This window comes from Macaca nemestrina, chromosome 3 (genome assembly GCF_043159975.1).
Source record: "Macaca nemestrina isolate mMacNem1 chromosome 3, mMacNem.hap1, whole genome shotgun sequence".
NCBI lineage: Eukaryota > Metazoa > Chordata > Mammalia > Primates > Cercopithecidae > Macaca > Macaca nemestrina.
Window position 1 is genome coordinate 170521350 of NC_092127.1, and position 20995 is coordinate 170542344.

The 20995-nt window shown below is 39.3% G+C and overlaps 1 long non-coding RNA gene across 1 annotated transcript in view; it reads right to left on the reverse strand.

Moving 5' to 3' along the window:
• LOC105487810 (uncharacterized) overlaps positions 1-16758 on the reverse strand; it is a 139917-nt gene extending 123159 nt beyond the window's left edge. The window contains exons 1-2 of the long non-coding RNA XR_011620643.1: positions 16656-16758; positions 15624-15681 (exon numbers count right to left, since the gene is read on the reverse strand). This is a non-coding gene — a long non-coding RNA (uncharacterized lncRNA). The remainder of the gene's footprint in view (positions 1-15623; positions 15682-16655) is intronic.
• Between the last annotated feature and the right edge of the window lie 4237 nt (positions 16759-20995).

Here is a 20995-nt window from a genome sequence, read left to right on the forward strand (position 1 = left end):
TCCCTTCCTCTAAAAAGTGCAGATTTAGTAGGAGAGACAAAGCAGCGAAACAAATACTACAGTGCAAAGTGTCAAACACTATGATAAATGTTTGACAGAAGGGTTGTGGTATCCTGGAGGATATGAGTTATTTCACCAGTAGCTGGAGGCAAATGTGCAAATCGTAGCATACTCTGCAAAGAGCCACAAAGGAAAAGATTGTGCATGTCCTCTCTCTGCTCTGAGAGGTCTTTGAGTCATCAGCTGGGTGTTGCAGCCGTCCCTTCTGTTAGAAAAGAAACTCCAAGAGCAATCACATCTGTACGCACAGAGTAAATAAACTGAAGTCTAGAGGTGGGAATGCAATGTGATGAAGCTGCCAGCCACATACACAATTCTTTCTCTTACTCTCAGCTCAAAGTCCATTGAAGGAAATGCAGACAAAAGCTGTCCTTGAAAAATCTTTGTCGTCTCCTTTTTCTTTGTCTTGTTTTACTGCATCATTGTGGTTTAGTCTTTGTATTTTTTCTCATGAAGATGCCCTTGTGAAATTTACCCAAGATTGAATCTTACCTTTTAGTCACATTTAATATTTTCAAAACTACAGTGAGTTTGTATCAAATGGCAGTACAGTTATGCCCTGAGATGAAAGAGGGTTTTTTTTTTGTTTTTTTTTGTTTTGTTTTGTTTTTTTGTTTTCTGAATTACTTTAAGGGAGTTATTCTCTTGCAAAGTTTTCTCTTTGCCTTCTGGGTTAAAAGAAGCAATTATGAATGGTGAAACCTGGAGAATAGACTCTTGGAATAGACTTACTCAGTATACAAAAAGGAAGGGAAGAGAAGGAATGAGCCATGCTGTCTTTTCAATCAGATGCTTTCCCCAAGTGGGTTCACTCGCCCATGATTAAATGGGAGATGAGCTATTGGGAGTGCTGGCTGTGGATCACACCATCTTTGTCACCAATTACTGTCTTGACCACTGCCTCCAAGGAGTGACCATAAAAAAAGCTCAAGCAGCTTTTTACTAAAACATTTCAAAAACAAAGTCATAATTCTCAGAGTACAGAGGAATAGCTATGATCGTCTAAATCTATCTTTTATATGATTAAAAAGAGAAAGAACATGGGCGTCTCCCACTCATTTTTCAGAATGCCCCCACTTGGTCACTCCCTGCACTAGCTGAGTGCTGAACCCTTCCTGATCTGACATTTTCTTTCCTTTATCCTAATTCCTTCACGGTTTTAATTCTGTCTGTTCTATTGAAGTCTCCCACCTACATCCATGTGGGGTTGATATGATCGAAAAAAACAAAAGAAACAGCTGCAAGAAATGAGATGCAAGTGATAGCGAGAATTCAGCAGAAACATTAAATGAAAGCAAGAAATGACAAGAAAGAGAGATAAGTTTCCCAAGACTGTGTTGGGATATTACAGGGAAACCTTGGTCTCCCACCATCTAAGCTATTGGGATTCCAAACTAATTTAACCTAATGATAAAGGGCTATGTAAACCCAGCAGACTAGGGAGCTTGGGAATACACAGGCAATTGACATTAGTCATACTTATGCATAAAGCTCATTGGAGTGACCACTGCTTCTTGTTATGGTGTAGACAGTAGCAACAGGGTATCCTGCCCATACGCAAGAAAAGGAATAGGTCAGATAAGCTACAAAATCATAGTTTAAAAAAACCTAAGAGTTGGAGATGAAAAAACACCTAAATAAACTAAATTTCATAAAATGCCAAGCACTAGAAGACACCACAGCTGCCTTCAACCCTCAGGGAACAGTGAGAGGGGGAGGAATTGGCAAAAGACGAAAATAAGAAGACTAGCTGAACTTTCTGTGAACTATTAATGGTTATAGATGGACCAATATTGTGGATTAAAATACTAAAGTTCCCAGTGATACAATGAGTCTGCACCCACATGCCAAAGCTTTCTCAAGGGCCTTCTCTGAGTGCATGGAGGTAGTACACCAAAGGCTCAGAGCAGAGCAAAAGACATGAGAGAAATCTCTCATTGGTACAATGAGGCTTCATGGAATGCAACAAAAAAGCTTCAGACAGGGTCCCAGGCCTTCCCCATGTGTACTGCAATTGTCCAGTAAAGGCTGGGGACAGGACAGCGAGGTAGAGAGATATTTATATTTTTCTGGATGCATAGAGCCAGAGGGCAGTGCTGGAAAGCAAAGAGAAATCCCAGTGACCCAAAAAGTTGGCAGCCAAGTCGTAAAACAAAGAGAAGGTCCCCACAATTCAGAAAGCAGTTGCTAAGCTATAAAGCATAAAAAAGATTTCCAGAGTCCTGCTCTGTGGAAAGGAAAGTCCTGATATTATCCTCAAAATATTTGAAACCAGAATGGACTGGATCTAACTAAAACTGCAACAAACCCAGACCCAGCTCAACTAAAGATTAAATCAACTCAGTCTCATGCACTATTGACCTGAAAGAAGGAGGGGTGGTCCTTTCTGAAGGGAATTATCATTTACTTCAATATATACAATTATTTACCCACATGATGAGCAGACAATCAAAAACTATAAGACTTATGATGATGTAAGGAAATATGACCCATACTCAAAAGAATAGTAGTTGGAAGCATAGCCACAGATGCCCCAGATCTCAGAATTAACAAAAAAGATTATAAAATAACTCTGATAAAAGATTAATAAATCCATGGGCAGATGGGGCATATCAGCCCAAAAATGAAAGCTATAAAGAAAAAACAAATAGAGATGCTAGAAATGAAAACTACAATATCAGAAATAAATAATTTATTGTAGGTCTTAACAGCCAAGTACACACAACAGAAAAAAAAATGAGTAAGTCTGAAATCATTCAATAAGAATTATTCAAGTTGAAATACAAAGACATAAAAATAATGAAAAGTGGAAAAAAGTACCTGAGATCTGTGAGATACATTCAGATGGTCTAATAACAAGTAATTGCAGCCCCAGAATGTAAGGAGAAAGAAATGGAAAAGAAATGGCAGAAGAAATATTTGAAAATATAATGACTGCAAGTTTTCCAAAAGCAATTAAAGATATATTCCAGAGGTTCCAGAAAATCCATCAGATTTGCAACAAAGAAATGCCAAAAGAAGTTCTTTAGGATTATAGATAAAGATAACAGATGGAAGCTTGGATTTGCAAGAAGAAATGATGAATATCAGAAAAGGTGTTATAAATATGTGTATAAATACAGAATACCGTGTGTGTGTGTGTGTGTGTGTGTGTGTGTGTGTGTGTGTGTGCTTCCATTTTTTTAAAGTATTAATTGTGTAAACCAAAATCCGTAACTTTGTTTCGTGGGATTTTTTACATATATAGAAGTCAAATATATGATTCAAGATAGAAAAGATTCAGAGGCTACAAATGGAATTATAACATTGTAAGATTTTTACATTGTTCGTTAAATGGGATACTATCATTTGAAGGTAGCTTGTGATAAATTAAAGCTGCATGTTGTAATCAAGAGCAACCACCAAAAAAAAATTACAAAAAGTCAATAGGGAAGACAAAATGAAAAATTTAAAAACACCTGTTTAACCCAAAAGATGGCAGGAAAGGAGAACAGAGAAACAGAAAATAGATGTGATAAATAGAATATAATTGTATCAATGACTGTATTAAATGTAAGTGTTTTAAACACTCCATGTAAAGTATAAAAATTGTACAGCTGGACACAAAAGGAAATTCAATTTTATGCTGCTGACAAGAAACATACTTCAAATACAAAGGCAGGTATAGGCAAAAAGAGTGTAAGAAAAAATATACCATCCAAACACAAAGAACAAGAGAGCTAATGTGCCTCTATTAATATAAAACAAAGACTATTCAAGACAAAAAAAATACCAGAAATAGAGACTTTTAGTAATCATAAAAAATTAATTCTTTTAAAAATATATATAATAACCCTAAGTGTTTATGCACCTAATGACAGACTTTAAAATACGTTGAACAAAATTTGACAAACTAAAAGAAGAAATAAACAAATCCATAATTATAGTTGGTGGTTTTAATACCTGGTAAAGAGAAAAAGAAGGGAATAAGATAAGGGGAAATGCCTCATGGAAAACAGGGGTTCAGTGACATTCTACACGGGATTATGATTTGTTTCCCAAAGGTACTTCATTTATTAATACACTGAAAATAAGTGACTTGTTTCTCTCAATTTCTTTCTTCCCTTCTTGTGGAAGTTTTCCATTCTATGTTTTCCCTTCTTACAACTCCTTGTTTTCTAGAAATCACTTGCAAGGAACATTCAGTCACCTACTGCTACACTAGAAAGCTAGGCTTCTCTTGCGGCATTCCACAGTGAATCCCTTCGTCAACATCTAGATCTTACAAAATGAGGTACCTCAGCAAGCTATGAAGAGAAAGTATGTTCTACCCCCTTCTACGTTCTGCCACATCACCACAATAACCAATCCTATCATCATCATCACAACTGGTTCCTTCATACCTTTAAAGTCCCTTCAAAGAAGACATCCTTGACCACTTCCCCTGAAATATAAGTCCTCTTCCATGAGTATCCTCTCTCAGCAACCTTTCTCTCATCAATAAAATTAATGTATCATTAATGGATTATTTGTGGGGTTTTTTTTTTCCTCTCTTTCTCCCCTAAGACAGTAGTGTAGGAGCTGGGACTTTATCTGTCTTGTTCACTCCATTAGATTCTAAGAATGGGAATCCAAGACTAAGGAAGGCTATGCCCTTTGGCCAACATCACACATCTAGAAAGTGACAAAACCAGGATTCAGACACTTATCAGCCCAGTATTTCTCCTTCCCCAACATCCAATGTGCTGCGTGAACTCCTGCATGCTGATATGATCAATCAAATATTCAAGATTAAAAAGAACTAAAAGAAGAAATAAAATATTTTATCATCATGATTATATGTTTTAACGTTTTAATTTTCCTCAGTAGAGGGGAAAAGAAGAAAGTACGATGAGTAAATTCTAAGTAACTGGCTTAAAATGCAACCCACAACAGTGTTCCTTAAAAGTAATTCACTCAAGTTTCCTGAATGAGTCATTTTCCCACTCACCATTTTAATAGAGCAACACAAGCTACTATAAAAAAAATCCTGTAATCTCAGTGACTTTACACAAGAGATGTTTATTTTTCATTCTTGTGCAGTATAAAATAGTGTTCCTAATTGATGAGTAACTTTCCTGCAAGTGGCCATGTAGAAATCCATCAGCCTCAAACTAAGAGAGGGGAAAGAACCTTAAATATCACATGTGGGAAATCTTTAAGAGGGAGGTCTGGAAACAGTGTATATCAGTGCTTCTCAAATTGTGACATATATTAGAATGACCAGGGAAGGAAGCATGCAGATTCCTCAACCCAATCCCCAGAAATTTCTATTCTCTAGTTCTGGGCCAGGACTCAAGAATCTGCATTTCCAACATGCTACTAGGTGACGCTGAGCCCACTATCTGGGAACCACAGATTGAATAGCACTAGTATATACCACTTCTACTGATATTTTATTGGCTAGCGCTCAGTAATATGGCTACACTCAACTAAATAGGGTCTAACTGTATGCTAACAAAGAAGAGGAACGGGGTTTGATGAACAGCTGGACAGTCTCACCTAAATATGATTTTTTTTTTTTTTTTAGACGGAATCTCACTCTGTCACCCAGGCTGCAGTGTTATGATCTCAGCTCACTGCAACCTCTGCCTCCTGGGTTCAAGTGATTCCCCTGCCTCATTCTCCCGAGTAGTTGGGACTACAGGCATGAGCCACCACACTCTGCTAAATTTTTTTGTATTTGTAATAGAGACTGGGTTTCACCATGTTGGCCAGGCTGGTCTCAAGCTCCTGATCTCAAGTGATCCACCTGCCTCAGCCTCCCAAAGTGCTGGCATTACAGTCGTGAGCCACCGCACCCGGCCCCTATATGATTTTTTTAAAATTACTTACTTATCCAGGCAATCAAGGAACCAGGAAATCAAACAAGAGAGATTAATAAGCTAAAATTACACCTCCTTCTTCCAGTCAATCTTTGACCTTGAATAAGATTTCTCACTTAAGGAATCACAGTCAATTAAGAAAAGATCAGTGGCTATATTTTGACAAATGATTCTAATACATTGAGGCTAAGAATGAGAAAGGAAAATAAAAGACCAAGAAACGTGCACGCATGCACGCACACACAAACATAGGATATTAGCCAAGGAGAACCACATTTGTGTACCAGGATCTAGGCAAACCTACTCTTGCAAATAGAAATGCTAATGGGCCCTTAATTCTTGATAAAATATTAGCAGTGCTCTAAGTACACTCACCCATCTCCAGGAGACCACATTTAATGCATATAACTCCCTGACCTTTAAGATTTTACTTATATTTATCAAGCTGCCCCTGAGAGTCCTTACTCTGTTCCCATTTAGCCATTGGTCATGGGATAACAATGCCCTGTGGTGTAAGTAATTGCTCAGGACAGTCATTGCCTTCCAGGGTTTCTTTCTTTCCCAGAAAGACTGTGTCTCCAGGATTGGTGGGACTTAGAGAGGTTGTTTAGTCTCTTCTGGCCTTCTGGCTAGAATATACTTAAAAATTGTTTCAAAAAATAGAAATCTGAACTTCACTCGGTAACCCTTTCCAGTTTTCATCCACTCTCCCTAATAAGGAATTCTGACTTAGTTTAACTTAAGTACCTCTCATTGCAGTGAATTCATTTCCTCTCATTTTGCCCACAGGGGAAACAAGATATTTGGCTACCAGTATCATAAGTTCAAGAGCTGGTCAAAGACTTAGTGATCCAATGCATAAATGATCTTTACTGACCACCATAATATATGACTCATCCTCAGCTTAGCACTTGGGACAAAAAGTAGACAAGTCTATTATCTCAGCAGTAGGAAGTTACTGTTAGTAATAACAAAGTACCAATAGTTTCAAATAATATTTCTTTTCTTTTCTTTTTTTTTTTTTTGTTGTCTTTTTTTTCTTTGTTTTGTTTTGTTTTTGAAACAGATTCTTGCTGTGTCACCCAGGCTGGAATGCAGTGGCGCCATCTTGGCTCACTGCAACCTCTGCCTCCCGGGTTCAAGCAATTCTCCTGCCTCAGCCTTCCAAGCATCTGGGATTATAGGCACCCACCACCATGCCCGGTTAATTTTTGTATATTTAGTAGAGACGGGGTTTCATCATGTTGGCCAGGCTGGTCTCAAACTCCTGACCTCAGGTGATCCGCTCACCTCGGCCTCCCAAAGTGTTTGGATTATAGGCATGAGCCATCTGTACAGTTTCTCTGTAACTATGAACCTCAGAGTAGTATAGTATAGACACAATGGGCAACAGTAAAGTCCCTTTTCCTAGGAATCAACCAAAATTAGATTCTTAGGATCGGGGGGACATTTTCACAGTCATCTGGGAGCTGGTTGCAATTGTCTTAAGTAAACAACAAGAAAGTCATACTCAGCACTCCCCCCAAGTTCAGTGCCATTCACGATTCATTGAGTGCCACGTCAGGGCAAATGCTGAGATCTGCTTTATGACTGATTTGGTTTGACTGTGTCCCTACCCAAATCTCATCTTAAATTGTTGCTTCCATAATTCCCACGTGTTGTGGGAGGGGACTGGTGGGAGATAATTGAATCGTGGGGGTGGTTTCCCCCATACTGTTCTCATGGTAATGAATAAGTCTCAGAAGATCTGATGTTTTTATAAGGGGTTTCCCCTTTTGCTTGACTCTCATTCTCTCTTGCCTGCCACCATGGAAGATGTGCCTTTCACCTTACACCATGATTGTGAGGCCTCCCCATCCACGTGGAACCATGAGTCCATTAAACTTCTTTTTCTTTATAAATTACCCAGTCTCAGGTATGTCTTTATCGGCAGCATGAGAATGGACTAATACAAGGACAGACAAAAATCAGGGCAAGACTTGGTTGCTGTCTTTCTGGAAACTAAGAGAGAAGCAGTCTATTTCAGAAATGGAATTACATTTCCCCCAAATGTCAAATCTCATTGGTTGATGGTGGCTGTGCTAAGTGCTATGATGAGAATTATGAAGCTTGGTCTAGGGTCAGTGAGAAAGTACTAAGGACTAATTAGCAGCATTTGCTCAGGACACCGAGTATGAGAGTGGCAGCATGTTTTCCAGGTGTTTTCTATCTCCATCTAGTATTTCAGACTGAGACTCTCCCCAGATAGGAGAAGAATGTTTACCCTACCTACCACTTTCCACCATTGAAGTTTCCTGCAGACAAAGATAAGGTCCCAAGAAGAGGCCACTGGGCCTCAGGGACTTGGTTGGTTAGCCATTGTCATCCCACTATCACCGCCCAGAAAGGAAGCAAGCCTTTGTTACTTTCTTCTCCCAAAAAGAACACTTGAATTGCACAATATCTGATCTTCCCCCATGTATGTTTGGTGTGATAATTCCTGAAACAAAAAGCAGGTACAAGGGGAAATTACAAAAATAAACTTTCTCAATATCCAAGACAGGATTTCTTTTTCTTTTTCTTTGAAGTTTTCTCATTTTGGCTCTCCTCCCACAGAAGAGGCCTCTGTTGCTCTCCCTTTAAAAGTGTGACCTGAGAATGAACAAACACTTCTTTCCTGAGACAGCCTGACATTTTTATAAAGTGCTTTATTAACATCTGAAAGAAAAAGGAAATAATTACAGAAATGCAATGGTGTAAAAATAGTTCGGTTTCCAAAGCACAGGTCTGTGAACCTAAACATAGCAATAAATCACAACTAAAAATGACCCCCCAAATTCCTCATCCTCAGTCTACTACCCCAAGTCCTCTAGCAAGGACCATTGCCTGGATCCCTTCCCATCTCTCAAAAGTGACCTTGGGGTACCTTCTTGTCATCCTGATCCTAAGAATTAGTATAAGAACAAGTTCCAACCTCTTTCACAGTTCCCACCTCTCATCTAGGGTCTTCCTCCTCAATTTCAGATCCAAGTCACATAGCCAGTTGCTGAAATGTGTTCATGGCAGTGGTAACTGGCATTCCCTGAGAGCTCATGAAGGATAATTGCTCCTGCCTTTACCTGCTTTCACTGAATTCTGTAAAGACCTATTTGGATGAGTCATCCCTCCATCTCCCCACCTATTCACATAAAGAAATTGTCTTACAAAAGTCTACCCACTAGAGTTTTAATATACCCTAACTCGTTGACCATGGCTTGGCAAGTGAAGCTCTGAGGGAAGAAGAGACTGAGGCTGGTCCAGGCTCAGTGGGAAAGAATGCAATGATCAATTAGCAACCTCTGTCATGAGTGTGGGAAGTCCATTAGCATGATCCATAGATGTATTTAGCAGCCCCAGCTTGAATTGTGTAATAAGCATAACGGCAATCCAGAGTGAGCAAATAAAAAACAGGCCATTCTTCCCTGTCAGCTGGGCCAAGAAGCATTCATTTGGTCTGTGTGAGAATGCAGCTACAGCAATCATGGGGGAGAATAATGCCAACTTTCTAGACTAATGATTAATCCACTGTTCTAAGTAGCTCTAGGCCTTTTCCATCACCCCTATTCTACTTTCAGTCAAAACGTTGGTCATCTTTAAGAAAACTTATACTTGTTCACATGATATCTATATTCATCCTCTGTTGTTACATGGATCTGTTGGGAATGCTGTGGTGATCACTTTCTTCAACATAATCAGGCCATAACCACTGACACCAGGCAGCTACCTGAGCCACCTCGCTCTCCAGCTTCTGAGTAAAATTGAGAAAGGCTGTTGGGCTGCAAAACCAGATGGAATCCATTACAAGTTTATCTTATTCTGGCTAAGTTATATGTCCAATATAGAAATTAATCATAATTTCATAGATTAAGAAAAAGGACACGTCGTTTCATGCTACAAACAAATATCCAGGAGTGAAAATGCAAGCACTCTCATAATGAATATAAAATACAAGACAAGGGTTCCATATCTAGTCCACGTTTCTGCTCCTAACTTTGGCTCTCACATTGCATAAAGTAGGAAAAAACAATAGGTTTGGGATGTTTATACATCAGAGGCAACCATATCAAAAAGACTGTAGGGGCGAGGCTTGGTGGCTCAAGACTGTAATCCCAGCACTTTGGGGGGCCGAGGCAGGCAGATCATTTGAGCTCAGGAGTTTGAAACCAACCTGAGAAACATGGCAAAACCTTGTCTCTACAAAAAATACAAAAATTGTTCAGGTGTGATGGCACATACCTGTACTCCCAGCTACTTGGGAGGCTGAGGCAGGAGGATGGTTTTAGCCCAGGAGGCGGAGGTTGCAGTGAGCTGAGATCAAGCCACTGTACTGTAGCCTAGGTGATGGAGGAGGAGTCTGACAAGGAAGGAAGGAAGGAAGGAAGGAAGGAAGGAAGGAAGGAAGGAAGGAAGGAAGGAAGGAAGGAAGGAAGGAAGGAAGGAAGGGGAAAAAGAAAGAAAGAAGAAAGAAAGAAAAAGAAAGAAGGAGAGACTATAGGAAATAAGGAAAAAATTAGCCTAGCAATAGAGAGAAAAAGGCAAAAAGCCATCTTACAAATAGTTAAAACTCTCAGATAACAACAGATAATATGCAAATAAGAAATAAGGAATGTGTTCTCTAGTATTTCTAGCATATATTAATACCTTATTAACACCTTATTAAGATTCTCCTGAGAATTGCAAGCTTTTCAGGATAGGAAAAAATGTTCCCATTCAATCTACACTGTAGAAAATGGCTAGCAGGTGTAAGGTTAAAGAAATCTGCCTTATTATTGAGGTAAATTCTTGGCATTACTGGTGCCTGGGTTTCTGGTGAGACATTATCAGATAATTTAGAAATAAGGAAGATAAGATTGGAGTTAGAACCTTAACACCAATAAAAAGAAATTAGAAAAGAGATAGGCAAATTTATCTTAAGGAACTAGAATAATTCATGTAATTAACTCCCTTAATTCAGATTCTATGCCAAACAGTCTTTTTATTGTGATTTCTTTCCCATGTCATCTGTAGTGGGTTGAGCTGTGTCTCCCAAGGAGACATTTGCAAGTTCTAACAACTGGTACCTGTGGACATGACCTTATTTGGAAATAGGGTCTTTGTAGATATAAGTAAATTAAGGCCAGGCACGATGGCTTATGCCTATAATCCCAGCACTTTGGGAAGCCAATGAGGGTGGATCACCTGAGGTCAGGAGTTTGAGACCAGCTTAGCCAACATGGTGAAACCTTATCTCTACTAAAAATACAAAAATTATCCAGGCATGTTGGTGGGTGTCTGTAATCCCAACAACTTGGGAGGCTCAGGCAGCAGAATCACCTGAATCTGGGAGGTGGAGGTTACAGTGAGCCAAGATCATGCCACTGCACTCCAGCCTGGGCGACAGAGCGAGACTCGGTCTCAAAAAATAAAAAATAAAAATAAATAAATTACAAATCTCAAGGTGAGATCATCCTTGATTTAGGATGGGCCCCAACTCCAATGACTGATATCTTTATAATAGAATGGAGCGGGAAATTTGAGACAGAGAAACGCAGAAAAAAAGTTCATGTAAAGATAGAGGCAGAGGTTGGATTTATGCTGTGATAAACCAAGAAATTTCAGAGCCACCAGAAGCTGGAAGACACAAAGAAGGATCTCCCTTAGGACCTTTGGAGTGTGATCCTGCCAACACAGTTTGGAGTTCTGGCCTCCACAATTATGAGATAAAAAATTCCGTTAATCTAAGCCAACATTTTTATGGCAATTTATCGTAGCAGGCCTAAGAAACTAATGCACAGTCTGCTTTAAGGAAAAGATTGCACTGGCCTAAGGACTCAAGTGTCTAGCCCTTAAGCAGATATGTTACCATTGTATGTTTTTAAGTTGACGTTCTATTTCTTTAAAGCCATTCATACACTTGGTGTATTAGAAAATAGGTTAAGTTATACTGCGGCGGTAACCCCAAATCTAAGTGTCTGGACATGCTACATGCCCACCAAGGGTTGCTAGTAGATTGTGATCCACACAGTCACTCACGAACTGAAAATATACCATGTTGTAGATGTGCCATGTGGAACACACAGCATGTTGGGTGGCAGCAGCAAAAGACAGTGTGAAGTCCTAATGAAACAAGTAAGCAGTGACAATGAAGGGGCCCCAGGTAGGGGAGAATAATTGTTCCGAGGCTAATCACAGACAACCCGCTGGCATGACATCCTGTTCCCAAACACCTCTTTCTGCACATAGTCCCAACGGCACGAACTTATCTGCACATAGCCCCTCCAATACTTCCCTCCAGCCCCTGTCTCTTGGCAAGCAGCCCCTTCTCTGCCATGCACCCTTGCAACGTATCTTTGTATTTTCTCTAATAAATCTGCTTTTCTTTACCTACAACTGTATTGGTAAATTCTTTTACCGTCTGCAACGGTGGGCCCAGCCAGCCACACCCATGCACAAAGCACATAGAAATTTCACACCAACTCTTCTATCCCTTAACCCAGAAGAGAAACACAAAACTTCTGTTCAGAGTCTGCCAGCAAAACTAGTCACATGGCCCTGCCTTATTGCAAGAGCAATGGTAAACACATGGGAGTAAATAAAATATTTTGTGAGCAAGACTTTTGTTACCACACTTATGAATCCACATGGGTAAAAAGATGACTCTTTTCTCTGTCGACTCAAGAGGGAAGCCCTGAGATTGTAAGTTTGAAGTTTAGTCCTTGAATTGTGGCAAACTTCTTTTGTGCTTCTTATAACCTATAAGGTGGTGACACCAGGTGACTTTATCTGGGCCGCATACCATCCTCCTATGTCAGCACTACATGCAAAGACGACATTTTAAAACCATTTTTAATGTCTACAGTACAAGAATACTGAAGAAGCTCTCCAAGGTCCAGCCCAAGTCTAGCCTTCTGTGACTTTCATTCCAGACCGACGGCAACTTCTGGCATCATGGTACAAAGGTACAAGCCATCCCACCCGCACCCTCCTTTCAGGTACTACAAAATTTTGAGGCCAGGTGAGGTGGCTCATGCCTATAATCCCGACTCTTTGGGAGGCCTATCTTGGGGGATTGCTTGAGACCAGGAATTCAAGGCCAGTCTGGGCAACATAGCCAGATACTGTCTCTACAAAAAATAAATAAATAAAAATTTAAAAAAATAGCCAGGTGTGATGATGTGCACCTGTAGTCCCAGCTACTTGGGAGGCTGAGGCAGGACAATTGCTTGAGTCCAGAAGTTCAAGGCTGTAGTGAGCCATGATCCCACCACTGTACTACAGCCTGGGTGACGTAGCAAAACTCTGTCTCAACAGAAAAAGGATTCCCGAGGCCACGCACGGTGGCTCACATCTGTAATCCCAGCACTTTGGGAGGCCGAGGCAGGTGGATCACCAGGTCAGGAGATCGAGACCATCCTGACTAACAAGCTGAAACTCCGTCTCTAATAAAAATACAAAAATTAGCCAGGCGTGGTGGCAGGCACCTGTAGTCCCAGCTACTTGGGAGGCTGAGGCAGGAGAATGGCTTGAACCCGGGAGGCGGAACTTGAAGTGAGCCAAGATTGCGCCACTGCACTCCAGCCTGGACAACAGAGCATCTCAGAAAAAAAAAAAAAAAAAAGGATTCCCTGCAATTCTCAGGAAAGGTGGTAACCTGGGACACTGAAATATTTTTTCAGTTGCAGTACCAAGACAAAGGCCAAAAAAAGAAATTTTATATACCAAACCTTTATTACAAATTCTCCCTGAAATATCTATAGACCATTGTAACTTACTAAGTGGAGCCACATAAACATAAAAAAAACTTTGATATTCTGAATCATGTGGCACCTGAGGGTCATCATTCTTAATAAGACACTGTACTTGGAGTAGGATTAGCCCTCCCAAAGCAAGAGGAAACGACTTCACCCTGAGGGACTCCAATCATGGAACTGTTCCAGATGAGTTCTCACCTTCCAAAAATCATCTGGAATCACACCTATCCTATTTCATCCAGGTCTCAGGAGCCTGAATCCAATCCAAGTTTCCTTCTCACCATTTTCAAACAACAACAGCAAAATCTGGATTCCAGTAATTACCACTGAGTACGATTTAGGGGAAAAAAAGTAAACAGTCTTCAAATTGCGATCTGCTGCAATTTCCAGCTGAGGTAAACAAGCTTCACAAACACAGACGTTTGCAGAAAATTCTTCCTGTGCTGGTAAAAAATGTTTTCAAATGGATGCAGGTGGTCCTGGTGAGATTCCAGCACAGCATTGGGTATTCCCTTAAGGGCATGTTCCCTTCCTGCTACTTAACTGTTATTTTTGTCTACAAATTAATAGGTGCAGTTAACCCGGAGTTGGGATTTAACCAGTGAATGGGGAATTGGAACCTCAGAGATTGCTACACAAAGGAGGGAAGCAAGGTTGTTCCCACAAGCCCTGTCAGCTCTAGGTAATGACTCCTTAAGGTCAGAAATAAATGTCTTTCCTTCCAAGGCAATTGGCCTCAAGGAAGAGCAAAGGAGAGCTCATTTACCCTACAGCAAACTATTCAAAAATGGTGGAACTTATTAGAAGAAATGTCATGTCCTGTCACCAGCCTTGCACTGTGCTGCTTGCTACCCATTTAAAGCAGGGAATCTAGAGACCTCTACTTTCTATCCTCATTCAATGGCATAATTGGACACCACAATGAACAAGTCCCAAAGGCTGTTGCACAAAGCAGGGGAAACCAGATTCTGCCCCAAAAGACTGGTTAAAGAGGTGACACTTATCTAGATAATTGATTAAAGAGAAACAAGAGGCTGGGCGTGGTATATGATCTTAATTTCCCAACCTCAAAAATCTCTGGCAACAGGATTTTCTGAACTTTAATTCCAAGTTTGACAAGGGATAATATTTACATTTATCAAGCCATGGGGGGTGGCTCACTCTTGTAATCCCAGCACTATGGGAAGCCGAGGCAGGTGAATCATGTGAGGTCAAGAGTTAGAGACCAGCCTGGTCAACATGATGAAACCCCATCTCTACTAAAAACAAAAATTAGCTGGGCATGGTGGTGGGCACCTGTAATCCCACCTACTCGGGAGGTTGAGGCAGAAGAATCACTTGAACCCAGGAGGCGGAGGTTGCAGTGAGCCAAGATGGCACCATTGCACTCCAGCCTGGGTGACAGAGAGACTCCATCTCAGAAAAAAAAAAAGAGAGAGAGAGAGAAAACAAGAGTGCTGCATGTGTCCATGGGTAACTTTCTTATGGTTAGTTTAGACTTGAAAACTAGGCGTTAATACTAAAGCTTCTGAACGGACCTGCTTTCTCAGGCATTCTTAGTCCATATTGACTGAATGAAGATGAATGTGATGCTTTGTCTTCTCAACAGATTCTGCTGAGGGTTTGATAAATCCAAATGATAGACCAAATTTAAATGATCCAGATTAATCTACTGATAAATGATTACCTACTACCTAATGTGATAGACTAGTCAGGATCCTTCCCTCTTTCATAGAAACAACACCCAGTTTGTTCAATGAAATACTCCTTACTTCAATCTCATTTGATGAGTTTACATCAGTGATCTCCAACATTTTTGGCACCAGGAGCCAGTTTCATGGAAGACAATTTTTCGGTGTACCAGGGCAGTGGGGATGGTTTTAAGATGATTTAAGTGCATTACATTTATTGTGTACTTTATTTTATATTATTATTAAATTATAATATATAATGAAATAATTATACAACTCACCATAATGCAGAATCAGTGGGAAGATTGCACTTGTTTTCCTGCCACTACATGGTTCTATCTGGGGGTGATGGGAGACAAAGACAGATCATCAGGCATTAGATTTTCATAAGGAGCACAAGACCTAGATCCCTTGCATGCACAGTTCACAGTAGGACTCAGCCTCCTGTAAGAATCTGCCACCACTGATCTGACAAGAGGCAGAGCTCGGGCAGTAATGTGAGCAATGGGGAGCAGCTGTAAATACAGATGAAGCTTCGCTTGTTCACCTGCCACTCACCTCCTGCTGTGCAGCCCAGTTCCTACCAGGCCAGGGACTGGTACCAGTCCATGGCCCTGGAGGTTGGGGAGCCCTGGTTTAGATGATATTAAACCCGCACCTGGCCTGGCTGATGAGAACATTACATCCTTCAGCCGCCAGGATGGACCAACATAAGTGATCCAACTAAAACCAATGACTTTTGCTGGGAAGACAGGTGAAGAGACAGGAAAAAAAACAGAGAGAAACTGTTTTGCCTTCTCATTTTCTTGTCATCCAGAAGCCTACATTAGTCAGAGTCAGGCTGCCACCCAGAGGGAGAGGCCTGAACTGGGTGACCATAGAGATAAACCAAGGGAAGTAGAACTGAAGGATGGAGAGAAACCAGGACCTGACAATCACTGGTGGCATCATTTGAGCCCAAATCCAGCCATGTCTACAGGTAAGGTCCCCAAAACTTTTCGATTAAGTCAATAAATTTCCTTTTTTATGAAGTTGTTTAAACATATTCAGATAGGAGGTTTTTGTTACTCCACACTGAATTAGTAAAACTTTCCATAAGTATGTGTTTAACACTGTGAAAGTAATTTTAAAATACGAAACACATAGACTCCTCCAACAAGAAATTTACATGCTAGTTAATAGAACACATATTGTGGTACACAGGAGTAGACACTCGTTGTTATGGTTTAAACAACCTGGCACTCTGATCAGTTTTCAGAAAAATAGAGCCTGAGAAGTTATTATAGTTCCATGGGAAAAGGAAGTGGGGTTACCCAAGGTCCTGTTTTTAATTCCAGCTATTGAGTACAAAAAGGACCCACTACAATGATGATTTGAGAGTCTTGTTAGAGCAGATTTAGAGACCTTGAAACCTCCACCCACCACCATAATTTCTTGCTTTATTGTTCAGAGTGCCTGAAGCTTTAGATTCTGAATTCTAAGTTCTTCAGGGTAAAGACCTTACATTGGAATCTCAGCTACACAAAGCACAAAGAATGTCAGAGACGCTATATATATAAATTTTACACAGCAGCAGTGATGAGAGAAAAGGAGTTACAAAGAAATTGTACTCCTCAGAGCTTTATGAAAGTAATATTTCACATTGAAACAAGAAAATCTGGGAAACAGTTTGTACTACATAGAAGTGGAAAATTGGGAAGTTAAGATCTGTGTTTTTAATATGTCATGATTAACTTAGGAATGGAAATTGGAAATTTATGATCTGGATCACTCTCCCTCAGTGAAATAATGCCTTGTGCTTATTTTTGTAAACTATATAGAAATGAATCTTTAGGTTAAAAGCCCAAATCCTTTCATGGATCCATTTCTTCCTTTAGTGATCTATGCATTTAGAAAATTGGTATATAAAGTAATATATTAAGATGGAAACTATAAAACATTTTGAAAAGTATTCAGAGTTTTGATGTATTTCAGAAAAATATAAAATTACAAAGTTTTACAGGCATAGGAAATGATACAAGCAAAAATAGAAGATCCTAAGAGATATTTACAAATGATAAACAAATGTGAGGTATAGACAAAAACTAATTGACATTGGCATCCTCTGAAGCTTTTCCTATTTTCTCTTCCACCTATCCTCCCCTTCCACCTATCCTCCCCACCAAAAAAGAGAAAAAAATGCCCCATAATACAGATACCCAAAGGGCAATTACATGTATCCTATAAAACGTTCAAGCTACCACTAGCTCTTTGTGACATTCGATAAATCAAGAAGGAAAAATTGATCATCAGACTTTTTAAAAATAACAGCTTCATTGAGATGTAATTCACATGCAGCTAAAGTTTACCCTTTTAAAGTTTACAACTCATTGGTTTATGATATATTCACAAACTACTGAAACTGCCTCAGGAAAGTCTGCACAGAGATTAGTATTTGTCCAATTCATTTAGGTTATCTAATTTGTTGCCATGCAATTGTTCATAGTATTCCATTATGAACCTTTTTCTGTATATCAGTAGTGATTTCCTTTTACTGTCCCTAATTCAAATAAATTTAATCTTTTCTCTTTTTTCTTGGCCAGTCTAAAGTGTGTTAATTAAAGTGATCTTTACAAATAACCAATTTTTTATTTCAATGATTTTCTCTATTATTTTTCTGTTCTTTCTTAATTTCTGCCCTGGTCTTTATTATTTTCTTCCTTTTGTTTGCTTTGGGTTTAGTTTGCTTTTCTTTTTATAGTTGCTTAAGTTAGAAAGTTAGGATATCGATTTGAAATTTTCATTTTTAATATAGGTAGTTAAAGCTATAAATTTTCTTATAAGCACTGTTTAAGTTGTATCCCATAAGTTTTGGTATGTGTGTTTTTGTTTTCATTCATTTCAAATTATTTTCTAATTATCCTTGTGATTTTTTCTTTCACTCATTAGTTATTTAGGAGTGTTTTGTTTAATTCCCACTTATGTGCAAACTTCCCAAATTTCCTTCTATTACTGATTTCATTTTTGTCCTTTTAATCCTTTTGTAATTTTAATCCTTTAAAATTTATTGAGGACTATTTTATGACCTAACATATAGTCTGTTCTGGAGATAGTTCCATGTGTGCTTGAGACAAATACACATGTTGCTGTTGTTGAGTGTGGTGCTCTATAAATGTCTGTTGAGTCTAGTTGTAGTCTTCTTCAGGTCTTTCATTTTATTGATCTTAAGTCTGGTTGTTCTATCCATTGTTAAGAATGCGTTACAAAATCCTCCAACTATTACTGTTAGATTGTCTATTTCTCCCTTTGATCCTATCAGTTTTTGCTTCATGTGTTTTTGGTGTTCTATTGTTAGGTGCATATATGTTTATAATTAGTATATCTTCCTAATGAATTCACCCTTTTATTATTATAAAATGTCTTCCTTTATCTCTAGTAACAATTTTTATCTTAAAGTCCTTTTTGTCTGATAATGTAGCCACTCTAGCGCTCTTTTAAGGATTGTATGCATGGTATATATTTTCCATCCTTTTGCTTTAAACCTATTTGTGTCTTTGATCCTAAAGTATGTCTCGTATAGAAGCATATATGTGGATCACAGTGGTTTTGTCCAGTCTGCCAATGTCTGCCTTTAATTGGAGAGTTTAATCCATTTACATTTAATTTATTACTGATAATGTAGGATTTATGTCTGCCATTTGCTGAGGCAGGGGGGGTCTGTGTATGTCTGTTTTTTTTTGTTCTTCTATTCCTCTAATACTGCCTTTTTTTGTTAAATAGATATTTTATTGTATATCATTTTAATTTACTTGTTTCTTTTACTATGTCTTAGAAGTTATTTCCTTAGTAGTTTTCATGAGGAATACAATTAACATCTAAAAACAATCTAATCACATTAATACCAATTTAACTTTAATAGTATAAAAAAAACTTTGCTTCAGTACAGTCCCGTTTCCTCCACTCTCCTTTGTAGGACAGGTCTGCTGATGATACATTCTCTCAGATTTTGTTTTGGTTTCCTAGAAATACCTTAATACCCCCTTTATTTATGAAAGATAGTTTTGCTTGATATAAAATTATTGACTGACAGGTATTTTTCTTTCAGCAGTTTGGATATGTCATTCCACTGCGTTCTGACCTCTACAGTACTCCTACTGTTAATCCTAATGAGTTGTTCATCTCATTGAGGATCCCTTGAACGTGATGAATCACTTCTGTCTTCATATTTGCAAGATTCCTTGTCTTTGTCTTTTGTTTTGTTGTTGTTGTTGTTGTTGTTGTTGTTTGAGACAGAGGACAGAGTCTTGCTCTGTCACCCAGGCTGGAGTACAGTGGCATAATCCCAGCTCACTGCAACCTCCGCTTCCTGGGTTCAAGTGATTCTCATGTCTCAACCTCTCAAGTAGGCGGGACCACAGGCAAGCACCACCATGCCCAGATAATTTTTTTTGTATTTTTAGTCGAGATGGGGTTTCACCATGTTGACCAGGCTGGTCTTGAGCTCCTGGCCTCAAGTGATCCACCTGCCTCAGCCTCCCAAAACGCTGGGATTATAGGCATGAGCCACCACGTCCAGTCTCCTTGTCTTTGTCTTTAGATAGTTTGATTATCATGTGTTTATTGTGAATCTCTTTGGGTTTATGCTTTTAAAGTTTAATGAGCTTCTTGAATGTATAGATTAAATTGTTATCATATTTGGAAAACTTTGGATATTATTTCTTCAAACATTCTTTCTGCCCCTTTCTCTCCCCTCTCCTTCTAGATCTCCTACTATGCATGCATTAATACATGTGATGATGTCCCTCAAGTCTCTGAGGCTCTATTCACCTTTTCTTCTTATCATTTCTAAGACTGGATAGTCTCAATTTACCTGTCTTCAAGTTCATTTATCCTTTCCTTGTTCTGTTCAAGTCTAGTACTTCTTGTAAATTTTTCATTTCAATTATTGTTCTCAACTCCAGAACTTATATTTGGTTTTATTTTTTTAATAATTTCTATCACTTTACTGATATTTGGTGAAGTATCATTCTCATACTTTCTTTTGGTTCTTCAGACACTGATAGCGGCAGGGTGCAGACAAATGTCTATGCAAATGGGGCATGTCCCTGGTGAAATCCTATGTTCAAGCTAAAAAACAACCTGAAGGCTGAAAGACTGGACTGCTGGTCCTGGATGAAACCCAGACCCAGAGTGAGAACTTCTGTTCCTGTTTGCCTGCCCTTTCCTGATTGATTCTTTCTGAATAATGCCTTTTAACCAATCAAATGTTGCCTTTTCCAATACTACCTATGGCCTGCCACTCCCCTATTCTAAGCCCATAAAAGTCCAAGATTCAGCCCCACTGGGGGTACTTTCTTGCCTTTGGGTAGGGGGACCACCCCCCATGTTCCCTCTCCCTGGAAAGCTGTTTTGTCACTGAATAAAACTCTCCACTCTGCTCACTCTTTGATTGTCAGTGTATCTTCATTCTTCTTGGACACTGGACAAGAACTCGGGAACTATTGCACAAACCAGAGTCAGCCCACGAAGGCTGATTTGACAGGGTACCTCCTACAGCAGGTACCATGCCTCTGGCATTGCTGGCTGGAGATCCCTGACTGGCAAAGGGACCGAGAAATATCCTGTATCACTGCCAATCAATAAGAAAGGTTCTGTTACAATAGCATGATAAAAA